We start from the raw sequence: 25,450 nt of genomic DNA on the forward strand, positions 1-25,450 counted from the left end.
ACATCTAGAAGCCAATGTGGAAAACTGCTTTTGGAGTTCAGCTATGACTCAGGGTGAGCTCGTTGATTGACCTGTGGTATTTGAGAGCATGTTCATGTGATATTTGTCTGCAGCAGTGATTCTCAAACTTGGGTCTCCAGATGTTCTTGGACTGCAACTCCCAGAAATTCTGGCCAGCACAGGTGGCAGTGAAGGCTTCTGGGAACTGCAGTCCAAGAACAACTGGAGACCCTAGTTTGAGAACCACTGGTTTACGGTACTGGCTTGCCAGTTAGGGCAAAATGAGCAGTGACCCCAGCCAGTGTGCTCCTACTTGCCGCCTTAGCAGAGTAGGGGGTCACAGCTCTTTCTCTATCCCTTTCACTCTATGTATGTGTGAATGCTTGCTCAAGCGTGTATATGTCTTTGTTTTCTGAATACCCATTTTTGTCCCTGACTCCTGTCTTCTACCCTGTCTCTACCCATCTGTGCTACACCTCCCACCAATAAGAGCCACCAGTAGCCTTTACCTGTCTATCCTGTAACAATTGTGTTCAGTGTACGCAACAGCGTTTGGGGAGTTTTTAGAGAAAATCTCTCAAGTGAATTGAGCACACGCCTTGTGTCTATCTTAAGCAACTTCAGCTTGCCCTGTTCTGTAAAGTTTTCCCCTATTTTTGTGAGTTTTAACCCACCAGCTTCGCCCTCAGACTAACACTCTCCGAGCCCTCAGCAGGTGCCTCGCTGACCCAGACACACATCACACCCCCTCCCCTCTCATCCGCCTGGGAAGAAGTCGCCCACTAGGCCCTACCTCTTTGGGTCTTTTACATCCAGGCTCCTGCTAGCCGATCAGCTACATTGCTAACATGCACTGGATTATGGAGAAAGCCAGAGAGTTCCAGAAAAACATCTACTTCTGCTTCATTGACTATGCAAAAGCCTTTGACTGTGTGGACCACAGCAAACTATGGCAAGTCCTTAAGGAAATGGGAGTGCCTGACCACCTTATCTATCTCTTGAGAAATCTATTTGTGGGATAGGAAGCAACAGTCAGAACCGAATATGGAACAAGTGATTGGTTCAAAATTTGGAAAGGAGCACATCAAGGCTGTATATTGTCTCCCTGCTTATCTAACTTTTATGCAGAATACATCATGAAAAAGGCAGGACTGGATGAATCCCAAGCCAGAATTAAAATTGCCGGAAGAAATATCAATAACCTGAGATATGCAGATGATACCACTGTGATGGCAGAAAGTAAGGAGGAATTAAAGAACCTCTTAATGAGGGTTAAAGAGGAGAGTGCAAAAAATGGTCTGAAGCTCAACATCAAAAAAACTAAGATCATGTCCACTGGTCCCATCACCTCCTGGGAAATAGAAGCGGAAGATATGGAGGCAGTGACAGATTTTAATTTCTTGAGCTCCAGGATCACTGCAGATAGTGACAGCAGCCATGGAATTAAAAGACGCCTGCTTCTTGGGAGGAAAGTGATGATAAACCTAGACAGCATCTTAAAAAGCAGACACACCTTGGCGACAAAGGTCCACATAGTCAAAGCTATGGTTTTTCCAGTAGTGATGTATGTAAGCGAGAGCTGGACCATAAAGAAGGCTCACCGCCAAAGAATTGATGCTTTTAAATTGTGGTGCTGGAGGAGGATCTTGAGAGTCCCCTGGACTGCACTGAGAACAAACCTATCTATTCTGAAGGAAATCAACCCTGAGTGTTCACAGGAAGGACAGATCCTGAAGCTGAGGCTTCAATACTTTGGCCATCTCATGAGAAGAGAAGACTCCCTGGAAAAGACCTTGATGTTAGGAAAGTGTGAAGGCAAGAGGAGAAGAGGATGACAGAGGACGAGATGGCTGGACAGTGTCTGCGAAGCAACCAACGTGAAATTGACACAACTCCGGGAGGCAGTGGAAGATAGGAGGGCCTGGCAGTGCGCTGACCCATGGGATCACGAGGAGTTGGACACGACTAAACAACAAAGCCAATCAGCTCGGTTGCTGTTCCTCCGCGTGCCTCTTGCCCGGGGTTGCTGTGGCGACGGACAAAACCAGAGGCTGGTTCGCCACAGCTCCGCCTGGGAGGGCGGGGGAACCGCATTAATTCCCCGCCATGCCACGCCAGGTGCTGCAGCGGCTCGAGTCAGAACCGGCGTGTGTGCGCGCGACAACGGTGCGGACGTCGCGGAACAGCCCGGCCTTTTAGAGCTCCAGGTAAAGGAGTGTCGCACAAAAGCGAGGCAAGATGAGAAAGGGGGCGAACGGGAGGGGGGGCGGCGGCGGCGGTCTCGCTTGTTAAAATGGAAACGTGAGGGGGAATAATAGACGTCGTGGCTTGCTAGATTGTGGCGTGGATTGGGTCCCCCCTCTTTCTGCGAGGTTGTTGTCCTTATTGTGTGTGCCGTAGCTGCGGTAGCAATCGCTGCCTTGTGTCCTTTGTGTGCGCCGCAAGCAATCAATAAAGCGCATCCCAGCTCTTGCGGCGCCCCCCCTTCTTTTGCACAAGCTGGCGACATAAAGGAACGTTTTCTGAGGGGGGGGGGAAGCACAAAGTTGAGTCGGAGTTTCTTCCGGAGGGAGAGCAAGGAAGCTCGACTCGGGAGAGGAAATCCTCCCCGCTCGAGAGAAGAGGCAGAGGATGATGGACTGAAAGTTCCCCTTTGGGGATTGAAGGTTGTGGGGGAGTTTGCATTATTTTGTAGTAGATGCTGACGGTGAGTGTTTGTTTTTTGTTTTTTTGTTTTTTGCAGAAAATGCGCGGTCCGTATTAAAAGATAAAACCGCTTAAAAGAGTAAACCGAAGACCGATGGGAATGAGAGTTCTGGTTAGCTGTGGTGGTTTATTGGGACTGCAGTACGTGTTGCAGGGAAGGTGGAGAAGAGACACGGGAGTTTAAAATAAGAGAGCCATATGTAAAAGTAAGGATCCCTTGAAAACCATAGCGAAGCCTTCTAGTTGTCAGTTGGGAATTCTGAATTCCTCTCAAAAAATCCTCTGCTCAAACTGAGCGTTTCTCCTTAGGGATACCGGGGGGGGGGGGGGGGAGCTGCTTCCTTGCATACACCAGACCTTTCATGTTCAGTGCAGGAATCCACTTTAGTGTTACTTCTAAAGCTGCTGCTTTTGCTCTCTCCTACGCCTCTCCATCCTTCCCTGTTTGAACACACCTTGGCGTCTCTGTCACTTGAAGAATGTATTACCATTTTTTTAAAAAAAACAACAACCTCATTCCATCACACAGGTCCTGTGGGAGCATCATCGTTGAGGTTTTGCTATTCTGAGTAGGTGGATTTGTGGAAGTTTCTGATGTCTCACAGAATAGCTTTGTTAGGAAGAGGGCAGGAGAGGAATAGATTTCTAGGCAAACCTGACTAGGTTGACCCACACATACAAGGTTGTAGGACAGGCTTTGCCACAAAGGCAAATGGCTGCATAGGGGGTGGTGGTGGAGGAGAGCTGCAAGAGGTTAGTGAGCAGACAGTGCCTTTCCTTCTTTGACAGCCATCTGGTCATTTATTTATTTTTTTTGCTTCTGCTTGAAATAGCAAATAGACAACAGTGTCTGTAAAATTGATTTTCAGATCATTTGGTGTTTTTTTCCCCCTGAACCCCCCCTCCCCCTTTGCTACCAGATCTGTAACCTGCCAAGCAACCAGCTAAGGCAGCCTCCATATCAGATTGTCACATTGCAGAGGCAAGACATTGCTTCTAAAACGCATTAACTCCTTTCCTGGCTGCATCTGATGCTCAACAGACTGTTTCTGTAGTCTAGGGACCTTGCGTGCATTTTGTACATCTATTGTCCTGTTACTAACAGCAGTTTCTAACATTAATGATGGATTGATGGAAACCCAGAGCTGCTATGACTATATGCAGGTGATGAATTATTATTTCTTTATAAGTGTCTGCCTGTGTTGTCTAAGTACATAAATATTCACACTGTATCCATTAATATGAAAAGTGTCATTCATTTTGGATTTGTTAAAATCGGCATGGTTTTTTCTACCTAACAGCATAAAGACTTGAGGAAAATTACAATACTTTGCAATCTGTCATTGAGATATTTGTGGCTCAGTATTTGTGGTAGACAACATTATGAAGCATTGGTAGACCAGCAGGATGAGAAAAAAACTGCTATTTTTGTGAATGATTGTTTCCCAGGTGAGATAGCTGATTTTCTATTTATAACAGCTAGAGTTTAAAGAAGGAAAGCTGAATAGCATCTCACGCTTTGAATCAGCAGGATATGACTCATTTTTCTAAATGCTCTCAATATTCTGATTCATAATATATTCTGGGCTCTGGGTACTTCCTTTATACATATGGATTTGAAGCCCTAGAATGTGTTGGCAAGGTCATCTTTTTGAATGTATGTGGGCAGTTATTTCATTGCATTGTTGAAAAATGTCAAATATGAATACTGCTACAAAGTAAATCTATAAATAACCGGCTAAAGCCAGATCTGCCACTCTTCAGTTATGTGCGTAGAGGAAGCTTTTTTTTTTTAAACAAAAATAATCTTCTGTAATTTGGTTATTATTTCATCATGAATTATGAATTTTATCATCATTTAGTTTTATAAAATAGGGAACAGTCTGACTAAGACCCAAATTCAAATCTCATATCAAAAGTGGACTTACAGAGTCTTACCTATGTTGTAGGATTATGGCGAAAAAACTTAGCATAGTGCTAACAAGCTGTGTAAGTAATATTAATAGCCATCATGCTTTACAGTCTGTGGTTTTAAGAGAACGAGAAATTCTCCTCTTGCATTTCCATGATGCTTTCAGCTTGTACAAAACACAGATTTTCTTCCAGGGCAAGGTGGCTAGTTTAGGGGTAGAGTCCTCACTTTTATGCAGGTCGAATCCCGACAGCTGCTTTCGTATGGCTACTGCCTAACAGAATACACAGGTTTGGTCTAGGCAGACTAATAGTCTGACTTTGTGTAAAACAACAGCTTATATTCCTTTACTTAGGGTGGATGTTGGCTGCTTCTTGTCCTGTATGCCAAGGATGAGTATCTTGTAAATGTAAAGAGTAACGGGTCGTGTAGGGTATGGCTTTGGTGGTGGTGATGAGGAATATGCATGAGTGTTCTGAAGAATGCTGCCTTGCACGTGCTCATGGTGCAAATCCAAGATCAGCAAAGCTTATGGTATTAGTGCATTAGCTGCATTATTGCTACCCCGCCCCATTCTGCATATGAGATGTAGGGAAAATATACAGAAGAACACCCTAAGAGACCTCAAGCTAATACCATCTTTATACAAGGGAAGTCCACAATGCTTCTGGTAAGTTGCTGTCCTAGGACTGTGTTCTGGATGCAACTGTGTGCATTCTATTACATATTTTCTGTTTCCTGAGAATCCTGGAGCTGAATCTGTACTTCTGGCATAAATCAGTACAGGTATAGGTTTGCATATAATTTGAGTATATCTCATTAATGATACTGGATCTAATGTAGGCCTTCTGACGTCAGTAGATTTGTCAGTGTGGTGGTTTACTGGCAAGGACATTTCCCATACAGATGGAACTAGACAGTGCAGTGTGCACACTAGGGAATGTACACTGATATATAGTAACAGTAACTTGGTAAGATCCATACCCCAAAGCTATTTGTTTAGGAAATGTTGCTATAAAGAAATCAATGTATTTATTTAAAGGTGGGAATTACACAAGATTTTTGCTTCAGAAAGGTGTGCATCCAACACCACCTTATAGCATGGCTACTTCAATTAATGCTATTCATACAGGTAAAAACATAGATCTCAAGAGTGAGGAACAGTAACATCCTGACCCTCTTCCTTTGCCTCCATTTCACATATATTGCAGTTATAAACTCCTGCAGTTTCTTATACTGTCTATACTTGGTATCAAAGTTTCTTGTTGAATGTACATGTGTGCAGACATTTCTCACATTCATGCTTTATTTTTAGATGCATAGTTAAGCATTGCAATGGGTGAAGTGGTCTTGACAGGGAAAAAAATACATTACAGGATTCAAAAATTAACCAGAGAGACATCCTCATTCTTAGAATGTATCTGAGGTTTCTTCCTCTCCATCCTTTCATTTTCCTTTTGGAAGGTAGTGCTCATATCAAGACCCTCCTTCTTCCACCTCAGGCCTGCTAGAAAAACTGAGAAATTCAGTTCCTAGAATTTCTACACAGCTGCCAGCTCAAGGCTTCTGAGAGGTGACATCTGACAGGTATGGAAGGTGAAACTGCACAAACACTTGATTGTGCATTCAACTTTCACTGCCCACCTCTAACTGCTGCAGCCTTCTGCACCATGTTCCATATTGTTTTGATAGATCTTACCTTTCCTTCAAGTCATATTTTTGATGCGTGCAATGGGCTTCAGTGGATGGTGGTGGGATCAGTAAAGATCTTGTTCAAGTGGAAGTTCATTACACTAGTCCTGCCTACCTGTTGGGTACAAGTCCTTCATCTGATCCTCCTGGAGGGTGAAATTCAGTTGTTAATTCCAACTAGAGCAGATCCATCAAGTAAATGTGACTTTTAGAAATATTTGCCTACTAATATCCCAGCGATTCTTGCGTCTCCTGTAGCTGGGAACCTGGGTCTAACAATTCCATGTACCCCTGTCTGTGGATAAATTGATTTTGTAAGCTTTCCTGATGCTGTGGTAGACACAATTAGAACATTGCTGTGGTAGGCATGGACATATTTTGGTCTGAGGTACTTACAGAATAGTGGCTTTGACTTGCCCAGGCCCTGAGGTATGTGTCCTCTTTTTAAAAAGAGACCAGTGGAGACTGTTCCTCCTTTAAGGAATGAAATTGACTAGTGTAGGAATGGTTTACAATCAGATCTGGTTCCCTTTGCCTTTTAATTCTCTGGTAGGAGAGGATTTGGCTGCAATTGGAAAAACAAGGAACATGGGCTCTCCATTCTTTAGTCCTGCTTCTCCTTTCCTGTGGTTGCAAAATTATGACTTTTTGGTGGTACTCCATGTCCAATACTGCATTTAATAAAGGACAATAAGTTTTATTCCTTACAGAAGATTATCATAGACATATAGTCTCTGTAGACAGATTTTGCTCATTGTAATCATATCACCATAGCCAAGATCAGAACATAAACTTTCTCCAGGTCCATTTCTTTGGAGAGAGGAGGTTTTCCTTCCTTCCTTCCTTCCTTCCTTCCTTCCTTCCTTCCTTCCTTCCTTCCTTCCTTCCTTCCTTCCTTCCTTCCTTCCATTTCCCACTTGGCTGATTTTTTAGTTGGTGCTAATGAAAGCTTTGTTCCTGAGGCTGATATTAGCTCTTATGGGGGAAAGGGAAATTTTGGTGACACTGCAGCACACTAGAAATGATTGTGTTGCAACCAGATAATTGTAAAGGCAGATCTTGGTGAACATTTTGTAGCTTGTTTTTTTATTAGGAAGTTGGGAAATACATATACAAATGCTGAGCTTTGTTAAAGGTCATCAGGTTTTTGGACTGACCTGGCTTCTATGCCTGAGCCGTACTTGCAGTAGCCCATTGTGACATGCAGTGCCTGGAGCTCAACTCCTGAAGAGCAGATGCTTGCGTTGACCCTTCTTCAGGAACCAGAGGGAGTAGGTGACCTTGTGACTTTCTGGAGTTCTATGCATCCTTTATTTGTTCTTAATAGGCATTGTCTTAGTGATTAGGTGATAATTTTTAAAAATGAAATTATAATTGCCAAGGAGTCATATAAAGGAAACAAGATGTTATGTAGGGGAGTACACAGATACATGGAAAATTAATCCTGTCATCCCATCTGCACGTCTGTCTGTGTTTGTGTGTGTGTGTAATGAATCAGTCTCTTTTAACACCCTGCTCTTTACTTTAATAAGTCTCATTCAGGATAGCAGAATTTACTTCTTTGTATGTGTGCTTAGGATTGAATCCTTAAATTGACGTAAACTGTTCAGTATGAGAGAGAGCGATGGAAGATGAACGGATTATGTATTAACTCTGAGGAAAAGCAAAATAAGTGCTATTTAATGCATGTACTAATTAATTCATAATGCATAAAACAACACACTGTTCTTTAAGAAACCATTAATCATAAGCAGCTCATGACCAGAGCAGGGAGGTGGAAATGGCAAGGGGAAGACCCAGCTGCTCAAACCACAGGTTGCGCCCCTCCTTAATGCTGATTTATGATGCAGTCTTTGCAAATTCTTTCAGTTAATAAACTAGCTATAGTAGAAGCAACATGTAATTCAGTGGAAGAAACATATATCCATATGGGAGCCAGACTGTTTAAAAAAAAAAGTCAGCCTTTAGCAAAGCTTAATATTTGTATACGGGTACATCTTCTAGCTTCTATGAGATATTCTCCAGGTCTTGCTACCACAATTATCTGTTTCCAGTGTAATATTCGAAGATGGTTTATTGTTATATGAACAAACATTAGATTTTTGGGTTGTCTCTGTTGCTCTTCTGCAATGCAGCCTGAGGCTTGTTGCATAGCATGAAATCATAGTTTAGCATAATGTCTGAAAAACTGCAATATGCTATCTTTAGATAAACTGTCTCATGTCCTTCTTTGAAACCTTTTCAGAGAAACTTGGTGATGTAATTAGCGGATTTTTAGAAGCAGTGCGTCCTTAAGTCATGCCTGTTTGTCATCCTGCTGTGCTTTCCCCTCACTTCTTTATCCTGCATCCCAGTGAACCTTATTGGGTGATTGGAAGGTGATGAGTGACATAATTTGCAAATCTGATTGTGCAAGATCTTATCTCTAAGGAGGCCACTTTTTGGGAAAGAATATGGACTGGTTGTGAGGCATGCACATTTCCCTTAATATCTAATTTGACTACAGTACTATCTAGTGTCACATGGTGATCTTCTGCCAATCAGACTGTTAAGAGTTGTTCTTTAATATTGAACTGCGAGCACCTCCAGGCCTGGCCTGGTCAACTGGCAGTCCTTCCTCTGCTCTCTGATCCTCAGACTTAACAAGAAGTTCTGAAAAAGCAAAGTTTATTCCAACTGGGAAGAGCAGTACAACAAGATGAGTTTTGCCCAGCCCGCCTTCCCCTGGGCTAGTTAACTGTACTAGCCCTGACTCAGTTCAGCTTGGCTCCCCACCCCAGGTTGATGGCACCAGGGTAAAGTCTGGTTCAAGGTGGGATGCCATACGAGCCTGAATCTTGAAGCCTGCAGTAGCGAGTGAGGTAGAGCATGAGGCTTCCTAAAAAAAAAGTCCCAGTCATCCCTTCTCAGAAAGTACAGTATAGGCTTCTTTCTCCCCTGCTTCTCATATAAACACATACACATTAACTTTAATAGCTTGCTCCAAAAGGTCAAGGAAGAAATTATTTAACAAGGGCTACAACACATATAAGGTGACCCTGCGACCCACCAGAAAACACTTTGTGACCCCCTGCTAGGGGAACATGACCCCCAGGTTGGGAAACACTGCTCTAGGACTGTCTCAACTTGGCACCCCTCCCCCACAGTTCCTCCCAGGCGTCTTCTCAAACGTTTCCCTCCTCCTCCTCCTCCTCCTCCAGGGATCCTAGTGTTGGGTTCTCCTCTTTCAAAGCCTGTCTGTCCTGGCCTTGGGTTTCAGTCTCTTCTCTTTCGGAGACTCCCTCCCTACTGTCTCTAGTGCCTCTTTTACACCGTTTATCCCCAAGCTACCTCTTCTCTCCACTTCCCATGAGCTGCTCTGTCCTTGCTGGGGTTACTTTTAACATTTTCACAGGAAGTGCCTCAGCCTGAGTTTGTCAATCCCACGTGTGAGACCCCCCCCCCCCCCGGCTTGGTTGTCCAGAAGCTGCTGTCTGGTTATTTTTCCCGGGTCATCAGTGGTTTACCAGAGGCACCCTCAACACTGTAGGTGCACATATACAGTGGTGCCTTGCTTAATGATGTTAATTTGTTCCAGCAAAATCGCTGTATAGCGAAAACATCGTAAAGCGAAATTTAAAAGCCCATAGAAACTCATTAAAACCCGTTTAATGCGTTCCGATGGGCTGAAAACTCACCATCCAGCGAAGATCCTCCATAGGGTGACCGTTTTCGCTGCCTATGCAGTGAGGAATCCGTCCTGGAAAACAGCGGGGGGCCATTTTGTTTACCCAGCGGCCATTTTGAAGCTGCCAATCAGCTGTCCGAAAATCATTGTTTTGTGAAGAATCAGTTCCCGAAGCAGGGAACCAAACATCGCAAAGCGAAATTCCCTAATAGGAAACATCGTAAAGCGATCGCAAAAGCGATTGCAAAAAGTTTGTCGTAATGCGGTTTTGTTGTTAAACAGAGCGATCGTAAAGCGAGGCACCACTGTATATGCACATTGAAGAATTGAACTCCCAACCAGACACTTAAATCACTGGGCTGTCTATCAGTTCTCCAGTGGTGGGGAGCTTTAGCCGGATTATTTGACTTTCACTTGGATTGCTCCAAGCAGGCACTGCCAGTGATAAGGAATTATGCAAATAGCAGTCCAAAATATCTGGTAGGTTTCCCACCCCTTCCGTAAGGCCGGCGCTTGCATTTTATACAAAAACTGAAAAGGTGTTCAGATGATTGAAAACAAAGAAGAATATGTGAGTTTTCCCCCCTTAAAACGACTTTGGTAACCTATTGCTTGCAGTAGTTAAGCTCCTGATATTTCAGTCTGTGTTGTTACAACTTTGGGGGCTGAGTGGCATTCTGGGACAGTATACTGCTTGGGGGCTTTCATCAGGATGGAGTAGTAGCACCATCCTGTCACATCTGATCAATTTTGTGTCCTGTTATCACTCACTTGACATGTATATACAAATGTAGCACGATGAGTTCATATTATTGACTGGATTGTTTTATTTACAGTCCCATAATTTAGATAATTGAAAAGGAGCTTCTGGTTATGAAACTGGGGGGATATTTTTCCCCCTCCTCTACTTTTTCTCCTTCCCGGCTTATAACCATCCATGAAGACTTTCTGAGGGTGTGCATTTTTGGTAAATGAGTGAATTTAATTAATATTTCATACAGATGTGGATGTTTTTTAAGATGAAGAATAAAACTCATCAATAGATGATCTCTTTTGGAAATGGGTGTTCTTGATCAGAGGGGGAAGGTGATTCCATATAGGGAGACCAGATAATGCCTATTTAAAATTAGAACTCATGCTGGATAAGATGTTACTGTTTTTGTGTGTGCCGTTCATTCATGAAAGGGGTTCTGTTTCCTTTTTAATTTCAGGTTGCAGTCCTTGGATAGGTATTTGCATTTAGGAAACTTAAATTCTGGCTGGATTTGTGCATATACTTGCATTATATGATTTATATCATTAATTTAGACTCCCCACAAGTTTGAATGATATTCGCAAAAGCCCTCTAGAACTGGAAGCAGTCTCTCAAAATGTTGCAATGGTTTTCCAGCCCTTTGCAGATGAGGCCCATATCTATTCACAGCTTCTGCCTAAATGAAAACTGGAGATTTTGTTTGAAAACAGGAGACACTGAAGTTCACAAGAAGCCAAAAATAATATTCTCTGTCCCTTATGTCTCACACCTCTGGAAAGAATGGCAGCTACTCTTTCTGTGGTCCAAGGGCATCATTTATCTGGTGCCCATAACCCCTCACCCAGCCATTGCAAGCAAAGTGCATTAAAATAGAAAATCCAGTCTATTTTTAAGTGTAATATCTACAATCAAAAGAGTGTGAATTTCTCTGAAGGATTTTAAGAGGTCTAGACCTTTTCAGTTTGCCCTCATTCTGGCATTCTTCAAGCCAAGAATCCCACACCTTTGCTGAGTGACAGCTGACCTATCCGACCCAGCCTTTCCGAGATCGATGCACGGCATAACAGCAGTCTTTCTAATGAATGATGATTCCTGTAGTACCTTGCTTGACTCATAAAGGATTTTCAGTGAGTAATTTTGGCAGAGCATCATCTTCTGAATGAGCAATTCATTTACTTAACTGAGCATGTAGGCTATGTCTTAGAGTGATGCTTGAGGGGCATCTCGCAGAGGACTTCCCACACGCCTTCAGATTTTATGCTTTAGTATTAATGTAGAACTGCTAAGAAAACCATCCAAACAGAGGACTGAGTCATTGTGCTGACTTTGCGACTCTGTCCAGAATACACCTGCTCTGCTAGTTCTGTTGATCACATACAGATGCAGGACTGCAGTGCAGGTGGGTGGGTTATTGGTAAAGGCTGAGCACAGGTAGAAGATTGGTAATGGAAGGTGAGGGTTAGATGTCCATCTTATTTCAATAAATAATAAGCACAGATATGCCTTTCAATGTGCTCTAGTTTAAATGTGACTTGAGAATTGTTCATTGTCTTAATCATAGGTATGCAAATTATTCATGCTAGCAGCAGAGGCTTTGAGATTTGGCAAGGTTTCTCTAACCCAGTTAGGTACTAAATACTGTATATGGCCCAATGGTCTTCATCATAGAAAAAGAAAGATTTACAAAAGCATTGCAAGATATAGAGAGTTATCACCTTTCTCTTTCTACTGAATGGACTGAAATCCTGTTAATGCCAGTGATAAGGAATTATGCAAATAGCCTTCTGCTGAAGGCTGATGACATCAGCAGCAAGAACAATTTTTCTGAAACTAAACTCTTCCTACTTCTGTCCTGGAGTTCATACAACTCTAGTATAATCTCTTTCATCATCAGGAAGCTTGAGAGCCACAGGATGGGAGGAGAAAGGGTGAACTATTGATTTCAGAAAAATCGTCCCTGTTGGTGACATCATCAGCCTTCTGCAAGTGTAGTTTTATCAACAGGATTTCAGGCACTGTGTATATATGTATCTGTTAAAATTGTGTACCATCAGTGAATTTTGGAGGGTGTGTGTGTGTGTGTGTGTGTGTGTGTGTGTGTGTGTGTGTGTGTGTGTGTGTGTGTGTGTGTGTGTGTGTGTGTGTGTGTGTGTGTGTGTGTGTGTGTGTGTGTGTGTGTGTGTGTGTGTGTAGGCCTTTCTTGTTTTTATGGTTGGTATTCCTGTTTAAGTTAAACCCTGCAACATGCTTTCAAGACACTTTGAAGGTAAAAGTCATTTGCACCAATCAACTTGGGTGCATATGTAAAAGCTGTTAGTTTTGTGGATATATTCAGAGCACTGCCTGGTCCTTTTTTTCTTGTATGAGTTCCAGTTGTTGAGATTGGAGGATATCAGCAGGTTTGGCCAAGTATGTGCTTATTTGCTCTCTGGGCAGTTTATAAAACAAAGGTTAAAATTATAAAATGCACAGATAAAATAAAATGTAACATCTGAAATAAATTAAAATAAATTTAGAATATCAGCAGAGGACAGCAGCAGTATAAAAGATCTAAAATGCTCCAACACAAATTTTTAAAGCTTTGACTATGAGGTAGAGTAGCAACAAATCCCAAACACCATAGTAAAGTGACACCTTTGTCAGCCTACCAAAAAGGGAGCAAAAAAAGGTACAGTCATTTGAGATTATTGTTTCTTCATCAGGCATTAAATGTTAAGTGTGTGGAAGAAAAATGGAAATGGGAAGAAGACTGATCTTACATCCTTTCATTTGCATATTGCTGCAGGATGTGGTTGCAAACAAAGAAACAAGCCTAGTATCCTTTGGACTTGAGGGTTAGAAACTGCAGTTTCTCTCCTTTTTGGCAACGCAAGTATCCCATCAGAGCCATAATGGAGGTGGGGCAATTTGGGCTTTGATCCAGGTCATCAATATTTAGAAGGTGTGGACATTTGCTGCTTGAAGGAACTGAACCTGCCCATTGGTATTTGCTGCTGCAAGGGCATGAATCCACCCATGTTGAACATGTGCATTACCTCTTGCTTCTCTTAAAGGCAGATGGAATTAAAAATTTAGCCCAAAAGACTCCCATGCCCATAAACACTTGCAGCTCCCACATAGCTTAGCCCTGCCCATCTGTCTTTTTCATCCTCTCAACTACTATTTCCGTGGCCATTGGAAGTGATGCATGATCTGCCACATCCATCCACACTCAGTTGGTGAGCCAGGGATGGTTATTTACTTATTGCCTGTCTTGCTGCCATGATTGAACCAAATCTGCAAGGAAATCCTTGAAAGTAGCGATGTACATAGTGCCCTTGCTCTTCCACTACGTCCCTGAAAATAGAGCACAGAGACTGGGGCTGACCTGCCCTGAGCCTTTTCTTGATGCTCTTACCCATTCATTGTCTGGGTCAGTGACCTAATTTCTGCTTTTCTGGATTTCCATGAAAAAGAAACATTCCTGGAAATGAGGAAGATGCATGTAACTATGATAGGTGTAAGGACTACAGAATGTCACCAGTTATGGGGGTGTGATTTAAAAAAAGGATTTAGTTCTGTGGCACCTTTCTAGGAGTAGCACAAAGGCCAGAGGACAGTATGACGTGAAGACCGCAAAGAAGAAAAGAAGGCACAGGTGGGTAAAGAGAGGAAAGGCAGACTAGCACACTTAATCTGACCAAGCTGATCAAAATACATGCAGGAGGAATGCAGACATTCATCCATAGTCACACATACACTCAGTCTAAGCAATATATTATTTAGTAAATTAACTGAGTTAGATAAGAAAGGGCGAAAAAGAAAGAAATTCTAGAACATGACTCCTAGGTTACAGTAGTGACACGAGTCTTTCATTTCACGTTGCATTTAGATGAAGTGGCTAGTAGAGCAACTGCAGAAGGATATATTCTATGCAGTGACCTCAATCTGTACCCTGTTGCCTCAGTGGATGTGGTGTTCAGGAGAGATACTTGACTTCGATGTAGTATTGTGCTGTCATTCCCTTTCTCCTCCAACACTAACAGCGTACTGTATTGTAAACCATCCAGAGTAGTGCTTCAGCACTAAGGAGGAGCGGTATGCAAATTTAAGAAACAAACACACTAACAGCATAGTCTCTTCAGTTTCTATTTTCCCAGTTCAAACTGTTGGGCATCTTTGCTAGGTGGAACGCAAAAGATCCATGGAGGTATTGCTCTACCCCAGGGATGACCGGTGACTCTGTTTTCCCTGAAGTCACCATGGAATTGCAAGCACTCCAGATTGGGTCTGTTTGCACATTTGTCAGGAGATGGTGCATGTTCATGCTCCAGAGGCACTGCTGCTTCTCACTGGGTCTCTGTAGTTGGGAAGGTTTTAATACATGTTAATGTATTTTATTGTTTTAGCTTAGCATGGTTCTGCTCTGGTAGTAGTAATAGTAATGTTGCATTCATGTTTGTCTTTTGTCTGGGACATGATTTTTTTAAAAACCACTCATTATTCTCATATATAAATCAAGAGCCAAAACTAAAATCTCCAGATTCCAAATGTCTCTATAAGAAAGCCCTCAGGATCCCCTACCTCATCAAAGTAGTCCCTGGAGTGCAGTGGCCTTTTACACTCACTTTGCATGAATCGGCACTATTTTGGCTCGGAGCTTTGTTATAGTTTTTCTCTGTGAAAAATAGATACTGCCTTTAGTGCAGTTTTTCCTCAAGCAGTGCTAATGTCCCAACTTGCCATTTTTGATGATGAAGAACCTTGAGATTTGGAACGGATATAACTAGAGCCCACAAATAAAAGCATCTAGAAGATACTTTCCCTTCGGTAGCTCGATTCGTTTTTTTAAAATCTCTCATTTCATATATTGGCCCAAATATTGGCAACAGCTCTGTGGCAGCGATGCAGAGGTAGTGTAGAATGAATGTAGTGTGGTAGAGCAGTGGTTCTTAACCTTGTTGAAAGAAACGCCCCCTTGAGCCATTGAGGAAGTTATCATCGCCCCCCTCCCCGCGGTGATGATATCTTTCTTATTTATTTATTTATTTATTTATTTATTTATTTATTTATTTATTTATTTATTTATTTATTTATTTATTTATTTATTTATTTATTTATTTAAGACACTTAAATCCAATGACCCCTGAAAACAAAATTTAATTCCAAGAAAATGAAATGCCCCCCAAAAAGTAACATTTGATGATTTAGTTGCAAGTGAATTTTAAGACGCAAAAAGAAATATAAAAAGGGCATAAAAACAAATTCAGGAACTAAAAATTTCAAGACAAAAAGTCTGAAACTAAATTAAAATTGGAGGAAAATATATATTCATGCACAATGTAAAAAGGCTGCAGCCATCTTCACAGGTTTGGCTTGCTCCAGCGCCCCCCTACCCCCCCTTCTGCTCCAGCGCCCCCACGCCGCCCCTTTTCGTTCTACCGCCCCCCTGAAAAATGAAATCGCCCCCTGGGGGGCATTATCGCCCACGTTAAGAACCACTGTGGTAGAGGGTTCCTAGTTGAAGTCCTCATCAGAGCCGTGACAGTCCGTAGGTGACCTTGGAACTATCACTCTCCCACAGCATGATCCACTTCATATCGTTCTTCAAAAGATAAAGGCAGTGAGGATGGCAACTGTATATGTTGTCTTGAGCTCATCCAAGGAAAGATGGACTAGAAATGTAAGAAAGGAAATAAATAATAGAGACAGCATACGGGCTTATGCCCAGTGCATTAGGTAGAAAGGCAGCAAGGAATACGTTTCTGCGACTCAATATTTTTAAGCCTCACATGCGTGCCAGATTTTTTATCTTTAGAAATTGCGTGTTCAAACCTGCAGGTTCTCATCTCTTTGGTGGTAGAAGAGATGCATTCGTGCATGTGGGAAGTTCATGCGTGAAGGCAAAAAGCACACTAAACATTTAGCAGTTTAAAAAAATATGGTAGGATATTTGATATTACAGTCTACTGTAGGAAATTTGAAATAGTACGATCTAAGAACAGCTTTGCTATATGACGAGGTTCGAGTTTAGAGAGTTTCTATGAGAACAACCTTTAGCCTGTGTGTGTTCCATTCTGCCCAGTGCCATTAGATTTCAGGTGCCAGTTATAGAGCTCTCTCTCTCTCTCTCTCTCTCTCTCTCTCTCTCTCTCTCTCACACACACACACACACACACACACACACACACACACACACACACACATCTTGGGTTAGAGTTTGGTCAATTTTTGATGCTTCACCTATTTCAGACTTCAGCTCCTACCACCTCTGACCAGTGGCCATGCTGGCTGGGACTTTTGAAAGTTGAAGTCCAAAACATCTGGAAGGCAAGACCCATTGAGCTAAAAGACCTGTTGACTTTAGTTATTGAGCTACCTTTCCCACTCCTACTCGAGACAGAGGCAATGGAAGATCTGCTTCATGATCTGAAGGTTTGCCTAACCTGAAAATGATAATAATACATGCAAATACCAATTTGAATACAGTGTTCACACATAACACTCCTTGTTGGAATGCTTTGTCTGTGTAAAGCCATGTTTTATAATAATAATAATAACAACTGCATGCTGTGGAGTCAATTCTGATTTATGGTGATCCTTTCCAGGGTTTTCTACAGTATGTAGAGAGTACTAAGAAGTGGTTTACAAGTCCCTTCTTCTGAAAGAGTCTTGGGACTATATAGCTTGCTACACAGAATAGCTCTTGTCCTAGGAGGCACAGTGTGGGAATCAAACTTCCAACTTAACTCAGTTGAGCTGCCCTACCTGCTGTAATGTAAAACTTACATCTCGAGCATAAGCAAAGCAATTATCAAATGAAAAGTATTTTTTTTTCTTTTGCCAAAATTACTGGTACCAAAGCTGTCCACATAAGGCTTGGTCCTTTCTTAGTCATTTGAACCGAGTCATCTGTTATCATTGCTGAAGACCAGTTTTCTCCTTAAAAGCAAATTCTACTCTGCATGTTTATGCAGGACATATTTTGTTTTTTTTTGGGGGGGGGTTGTATTTGATCAGTGTGTTTTTGTTAAAAACAGCCTTCATTAAATTATAGATTTTGAAAATGTAGTCACAGCCAAAATCATGTTGGGCTTGTACGGTGTAAACCCCAAATTCTGTGTGCCCCAGTGTACAAACTGACAGAAGATTACTGTTAGCACAAGTTCTCTTACGTAGCCTGTATTTTACACGTGCCTCCAGTCTGCATGTTGAACCATTTATTCACAATGTAACTAGCACCTATAATTTTCAATGAATAGCTTTCCTAGCCCCTTCTCTGCCTTATCAGAGGTAATTTAGTTCTATCTTTTATTTTGTGTCAGATATAATCTTGGGTCTGAGTAGGTGATTTTAATCAGTGACCTGAGAGTGAGAGGAAAGGATGCCCCTCTGGCCTGATGTCAACCCCGAGGCCCTGCTTGTGCTTTTAAGAACTCCCTCTCTAAGCCTCGTTGCCTGTTCGGTGCAATGCAGATCCTGCCTGGAACAACAGTGCAGGGGGAGAGGCTTCTCATGGGCTGGTAATTCTCAACTTTTGATATTCCAGATATTTTGGACTTAATCTCCCACGGGGGTTGGCCATAACGGCAGAAGCTTTTGTGAGTCAAAGTCCAAAGTGTTTGAAGGACCACAGATCGAGAACTGAGGTATGCAGAAAAGCAGTGGCTTGTTGTTACCAAATTAGATCATCCAGAAGTAGCAGGCATTGTGGACAAGCGGCTTTTTCCACATTTATTTAAGGAATTCCACTGCTTTGTTATTGCCAACTGGCAAGCTAGAGATCATTGTCATTTTTTGTTATTGTGTTCTGAAACAGTGGTTCCCAATCTTGGGTGAGGCAGGTCTTCTTGGATTGCGACTCCCAGAAACTCCAGCCAGCACAGCTAGTGGTGAAGGCTTCTGGGAGTTGCAGTCCAAGAACACCGAGCTTACCCAAGGATGAGAACTACTGTTCTAAAAGCTCTTTCAACAAGCTTTCTCTCCTTAGGACTTTATTGGGAGCTCGTGGTTGAGAAAGTTGCTAACAGTGAAGAGGAAGCAGGAGCAGAAAAAAGTAATGTTGCCTGCTTTAGATGAAGGTTAAGGAGGGAATTTTTCTTATTTCTCAGAGAGAAACTGACTGGGTTTACATGGCAACTGGGTAACTTAACGGTACTAGTTATGGGAGAGCAAGCTGGCTCATGGTGGGAGGTACAGTTCACACCATAAGATATAACACCTTATTGGCACTTGCACAAAGAATCTCCTGGTGGCTAGTTGCTTCCCACTTAGGCAAATGCTGCAGTGCCAGTTTCTGTCATGGTTTCGGGCATATGTGACTGGAAGCTGGCTGACTTTCTGCCTGTTTAGCCAGCCGTGGGCCTCTCTCCCATTAGTATTGCCTGTGATGTGTTGGGAGAAGGTGATTAGATGAGCATGACCCAGCAACAAGGAGGCATTGCTGCTAAGGAGACATTGGCTCAAAAGGTTGCAAATGGCTTCTGGAGTGGTGGTCAGTGGGGGGCGGAGAACAGCTGCCACTAGCACCCCCCAGCATCTGCTCTCTGAGATTTTTGGCTGACCAACGGTAGAGGTGACTCAGAGGACAAGAAATACAGTTTTTGTATGACATCCACACATGCAGCTGTTGCTGTCTGTGTATAGATGTGTGTATTGGGTTGGCTATGCTCTAGATCACTGGTTCTTAACCTTGGCTTACTCAGGAGTTTTGGACTGCAACTCCCAGAAGCCTTCACTACCAACTGTGCTGGCTGGGGTTTCTGGGAGTTGCAGTTCAAAAACATCCGCGTAACAAAGGTTAAGAACCACTGCTCTAGATCACACAAACAAGGCAACAGTGTGGCTTAGTCCAATCCTGGGCCAGTGTCCAGAGTATGCCCTTGGATGGTATATTGCAACAAGATCTGCAGTGTGTAGGTGTTCTGTGACAAATACACAGGGTTTACTTGGCAAGTCGGCTAATGAGGTAGCCTAAAGGTAGAAAGTTTGAAAAAAAAAACCTTGTATCGGCAGACATCTTGTCAGTGATGGATTTTTACAGCCTTTCGTGGAATATTGCTTTGCAAAGTTGTTGTTCAGCCATTGTTTTGTTAAGGGCACAGCTTGGATTCAGTGTAGTTTAGCAGCGAAGGAAGATGCTGGTGTCGAACACATTCAGAGGATGAAACAAAGAGTTCAGCCTGCAGATACCGAAAAAGGCTTTTGTATGTGTTGGTTTGGCAAGAATGGCTGGCCAGAGAGGAGGGGATGCTTTTTTAAAGGTTTCCTGGTATAAATGCTTGACCATGCAAAAAGCAAGCCATTCATTTCTTTTAGTGAGTGGCTTGTGGGGGAGGGGACAGTAAGAATAAGATAAAGTGAGAATAAAAACGGGAGCAAGTTGTCTCCCTGGGAGGCTGCTAGAATTGCTGTATTTGAGCTATGGCCATTGGAGGAAAATACCAGGGAAGAAAAGATCTGCTATGACTCTGTTGATAATGATCTTCTTTTTATCCTGCTGTTTGGCAAGCTGTTGGGAGTGTGGTTGTACTGGGGAAGGTGGCACATTGGTATGACTCCCCTTCTGTGCTCCCTTTCCCCCGCTTAAATCATAGAGGTGACAAGGGCAAGGGACGGATGGTTCTGCACCTGCAGTGAGCGACACAGAAGGCCCCTGAGGAATACCTGTAGTCCAATGGTCAGGGGTTGTCACATATGAATTATAGGTATGTGACAACCTATCACTATGACTGGTTTCTATCTTGACCCTATTGTGTTGCTTGGAAAAGTCACCCGGAAGTTGGGGTTTCTGTTTCACCAAGAATATGTAGGTATACCACACTTTGCCTAACAAAATGCCAGAACAGGTTCTGGAACTGTTGAACAAGTATTTGGATTCAGCTTTTCGATGGATGGTGGGAGTCCACACTGAGCCAAAGTGATGGGAAGGTGAACATTCTCAGGGCTGAGGAGACAGCAGATCTGGAGAGTGAACATAAGAAGAGCCCTGCTGGATCAGGCCAAGGGCCCCTCTAGTCCAGCTTCCTGCATCTCACAGTGGCCCCACCAGATGCCTTTGGCAGTACAGGAGACAACTAAGTACCTGTCTCCTGGTACCCCCTCCCCTACATCTGGCATTTGGAGGTACAGTGCCTTCCTTTTAAGCCTGGAGTGGATTGGTTGGCAGCTTGGTGGTGCCCTGGATTCACTGCTCTCTGTGGGGACTTTTTATGAGTACCAAATTGTGTGCCAGCTGCAACCCTGTTTGGAACAGCTGATTATGACCGCAGCTACCTGTGCTACAGATGATTCCACATTAAACTACTGCAGTGTAATTTATGTGAGGTTGCCATTTCAGAAAGTCTGGCTGCAACAACTGGTACAGAATATGGCTCCCCTGATCCTGGTGATGGCCGGAAAATGTGAATTGCATCGACTCCAGTCTTGCATCAATATGTTTTCAAGCCACATTGGAAACGTTCGTCTCAACCCAAAGCCTTCAATGACTTGCAGACAAATTAATTGAAAGACTGCCAGTGCTTCCATCCGTGCAGTCCTGCCAGGGGTGGCTTGCTCACTCTGCTTGCCAGCCAGCTTGGGGAGGCAGGGGCAATGGCAGCAGGAGGGAGGGACACACACACACATACACAGAGGGAGAGAGGGAGGGAGCCACCTTGGCCAGCCCAGCAGCAGGACAGAGTGTGGGGCGCACAAAACGTCAGTGGTTGTGCCCCAATAAGATTGCACCCCCGGGCGACTGCCCATGTGGCCTTCCCCACGCCACTGGAGCTTCTGTCAGAATTTATTAATGGGCAGTGGTGATCTGGGCCAGTCAGGATGAAGTGCCTGAAGCTGGAGTGGCAGGATGAGCCCCCTCCTTCACACTATAAACCCCCTATTTTGACACTATGTTGAAAGTCCTAGACTTTTAATGGTAACATTTCCCAAGCATCCCCCCCTTTAAAGTACTTTAGAGAGTGTCCTTTAAGAACTCAGACTTCAAAACCTTGAAGAGTAGAGAAAGGTTCTTACTGATGCTAGAGCAAGTAAACAGTATGATCTCTGTGTATCACAATAACATAGATCATAGCTAATTAGAATGATGTGCCTCTGAGGAAAAAAAATCTATATCTAATGTTATGAATTATGCAGAAGAATGGTTTAAAAAATCACAGTAATGAAGTTCTTATATATTGATGTTTACCACATACAATATTTATTAATCGGTGGCTAGCTGTACTGGTGTCAATGGAACCTTTGCAAATACAGTGGACCCTTGACTTACAGACGGCTTGACTTACAGACTTTTTGAGTTACAGACTTCTCTGGCCGCAAAATTTAGATTTGACTTGCAGACTGAGATTTGACTTACAGACCAGAAAAAAACCAAAATGGAACAAAAACTGCCTGTTACGGGATTAATCGGTTTTCAATGCACTGTAGCTCAATGGAGACTTGACCTACAGACTTTTTGACCTGCAGCCATCGTTCCAATACAGATTAATTCTGTAAGTCAAGGGTCCATTGTACTGCCTGGACTGTATTTTCCCTGCCTTCCCTGAACCTTTCTTGACCTAAGAAAAAAAGAAACAAAATATCCCCCTCTAGTGGTTGAAGGAGGAATAGCAGCTTCCCATTAATTTCTATGGACGGAAAAGAGCAGATACGGATCAAATGGTTTTCAATGCATTCCTATGGGAAATGCAGATTTGACCTGAGAACCTTTTGACTTGCCTTCCAATACGGATTAAGTTCTCAGGTCAAGACCCCACTGTAGGAATAGCCAACATGGAATAAGGATTCAGATACAGACCTACAAAATGGGTCAGAGGAGGTGACCATGACCTTTAGAAAACAAAGCAGTTCATCTGGGCAGCAGAAGATACTTTGGATTAGCTGTGTTTTTTGCAAACGCCAACAAATGTTGTAAGAAAATCCAGCTGCAGATCGATCACATGACAGCGGGATGGTGCCCTTTATATACAGATGGCTCCCCAACCTTTCACTAGGAGGAGTTCCTAACAAACAACAGAATTTTCATTTATTCAGATCATCACACTAGTTGGTTTATCTATTACTAGAGATATAGACCTCTTTATACCATAGAAATTATATGTTTATTATGATCTTTCTCTGAAGCCCTATTCTAGATCTCCCAAATGTCTGAAGTATATTAGGGATCACTTGATTTTTCTAGTGTCTTTTCTAAAGCACAGCTGTCTGGACAACTCAGTGGTTTAGGTATCTGGCTGCAGACCCAGAGGGTGGTAGTTCAATTCTCCACTGTGCCTCCTGGTAATACACCCAGCCTGTGTGGCCTTGGGCAAGCTGCACAGTCCCAGGGCACCCCCAGGAAAAGGGAATGGTTAACCATTTCTGAGTATTCTCTATCTGGAAAACCCTGGAAAGGGTTGCCACAAGTCAAAATTGACTTAATGGCACAATATTATATTATTTCTAAGGCATGGAAATACTTTTGAATCCCTCCTCATCTATTTTCTACTTTTCTCCAATGCAGATGGGTCCAGAACAACTCATTAATAATAATAATAATAATAATAATAATAATAATAATAATAATAATAATAATAATAATAATAATAATAATAATAATAATAAACATATAGTGCAGAATAAACCTTTGCCCTGCTTCATTTTGAACTCCAAGGCCAAACTTGCCTGTTGTTCCTTTTATCTCTTGACTCCCTACTTTAGCATTCCAGTCCCCTAGAATGAGAAGAACATCTTTGTTTAGTGTCAGTTCTAGAAGGTGTTGTAAGACTTCATAGAATTGTAGTTCAATTCTCCACTGTGCCTTCTGGTAATACACCCAGCCTGTGTGGCCTTGGGCCTCTTCAGCATCAGTGGTTGGTGCATAAACTTGGATTACTGTGATGTTGAAAGGTCTGCCTTGGTTATCACAAACACTCTTTTCCAACAACACAAGAGGTTACTCTAGACATGGACATCACCAGATGGGCCATACCGAAATCAGATTGATTATGTTCTTTGCAGCTAAAGATGGAGAAGCTCTATACAGTCAGCAAAAACAAGACCTGGAGCTGATTGTGGCTGTGATCATCAGCTTATCATAGCAAAATTTAAGCTTAAACTGAAGAAAGGAGGAAAAACCACTGGGCTAGTCAGGTATAATCTAAACCAAATCCCTTATGAATACACAGTGGAAGTGAAGAACAGATTTAAGGAACTCGATTTGGTGGACAGAGTGCCTGAAGAACTATGGATGGAGGCTTGTAACACTGTACAGGAGGAAGCAACAAAAACCATCCCAAAGCACAGGAAATGCAAGAAAGCAAAATGGCTGTCCAACAAGGCCTCACAAATAGCAGAGAAGAGAAGGGAAACAAAATACAAGGGAGATAGGAAAAGTTACAGAAAACTGAATGCAGACTTCCAAAGAATAGCAAGGAGAGACAAGAGGGCCTTCTTAAATGGACAGTGCAAAGAAATAGAGGAAAATAATAGAAAGGGAAAAACTAGAGATCTGTTGAAGAAAATTGGAGATATTAAAGGAACCTTTTGTGCAAAGATGGACATGATAAAGGACAAAAATGGTAGGGACTGCACAGAAGCAGAAGGCATCAAGAAGAGGTGGCAAGAATCCACTGATGAATTATACCAGGAAGATCTGGATGTCCCAGACAACCGAGATAGTGTGGAGAAAACCAGAGTTCCAGAAAAACATCTACTTCTGCTTCATTGACTATGCAAAAGCCTTTGACTGTGTGGACCACAACAAACTATGGCAAGTTCTTAAAGATGGGAGTGCCTGACCACCTTATCTATGTCCTGAGAAATCTATATGTGGGATAGAAAGCAACAGTTTGAACTGGATATGGAACTGATTGGTTCAAAATTGGGAAAGGAGTACGACAAGGCTGTATATTGTCTCCCTGCTTACAGTGGTGCCTCGCAAGACGATTGCTTCGCATAACAACGAATTCGCTTTACGATGAGGTTTTCGGAGCGGTCTTGCGCTTTGTTTAACAATGTTTCCTATAGGTGCTTTACAATGTTAGGGACCTTGCCTCGCAAGATGGTTAAATTTTAGGTCCATGTTTTTCGCTTTACAATGTTTTTTAACAGCTTGGTCTTGCTTCACTATACGAGTCTTTTAATGGTCTCTGTTTCGTTAGACCGCTGTCTTCGCTTGGGAACCGTGTTTTGCCTAACGATGTTTCCTATGGCAATTTTCGCTTTACGATGACAATCCGTTCCCATTGGAACGTATTATCAGGTTTTCAATGCATTTCAGTGGGAAAACGTGTTTCGCAAGACGATGTTTTCGCTTAACAGCGATTTTCGCGGAACGAATTAACATCATCTTGCGAGGCACCACTGTATTTAACTTATATGCAGAATACATCATGCGAAAGGCTGGACTGGAGGAATCCCAAACCGGAATTAAGATTGCTGGAAAAAATATCAATAACCTCAGATATGCAGATTATAACCACTCTGATGGCAGAAAGTGAGGAGGACTTAAAGAACCTCTTAATGAGGGTGAAAGAGGAGAGTGCAAAAAATGGTCTGAAGCTCAACATCAAAAAAACTAAGATCATGGCCACTGGTCCCATCACCTCTTGGCAAGTAGAAGGGGAAGATATGGAGGCAGTGACAAATTTTACTTTCTTGGGCTCCATGATCACTGCAGATGGGGACAACAGCCACGAAATTAAAAGACAACTGCTTCTTGGTAGGAAAGCAATGACAAACCTAGACAGCATCTTAAAAAGTG

General features: G+C 42.6%; 1 protein-coding gene across 2 annotated transcripts in view; it reads left to right on the forward strand.

Moving 5' to 3' along the window:
- Positions 1-2,082: 2,082 nt before the first annotated feature.
- The window catches only part of LOC110085671 (intersectin-2), a 110,818-nt gene continuing 87,450 nt past the window's right edge, over positions 2,083-25,450 (forward strand). Inside the window, exon 1 of one of the 2 annotated variants that reach the window (XM_072985236.2) lies at positions 2,083-2,207. The gene's annotated coding sequence lies outside the window, so the exon portion shown is untranslated. The remainder of the gene's footprint in view (positions 2,208-25,450) is intronic. The other variant, XM_078377325.1, reaches the window with a different exon arrangement.

The sequence above is a fragment of the Pogona vitticeps genome, chromosome 1, assembly GCF_051106095.1.
Source record: "Pogona vitticeps strain Pit_001003342236 chromosome 1, PviZW2.1, whole genome shotgun sequence".
Lineage (NCBI taxonomy): Eukaryota > Metazoa > Chordata > Lepidosauria > Squamata > Agamidae > Pogona > Pogona vitticeps.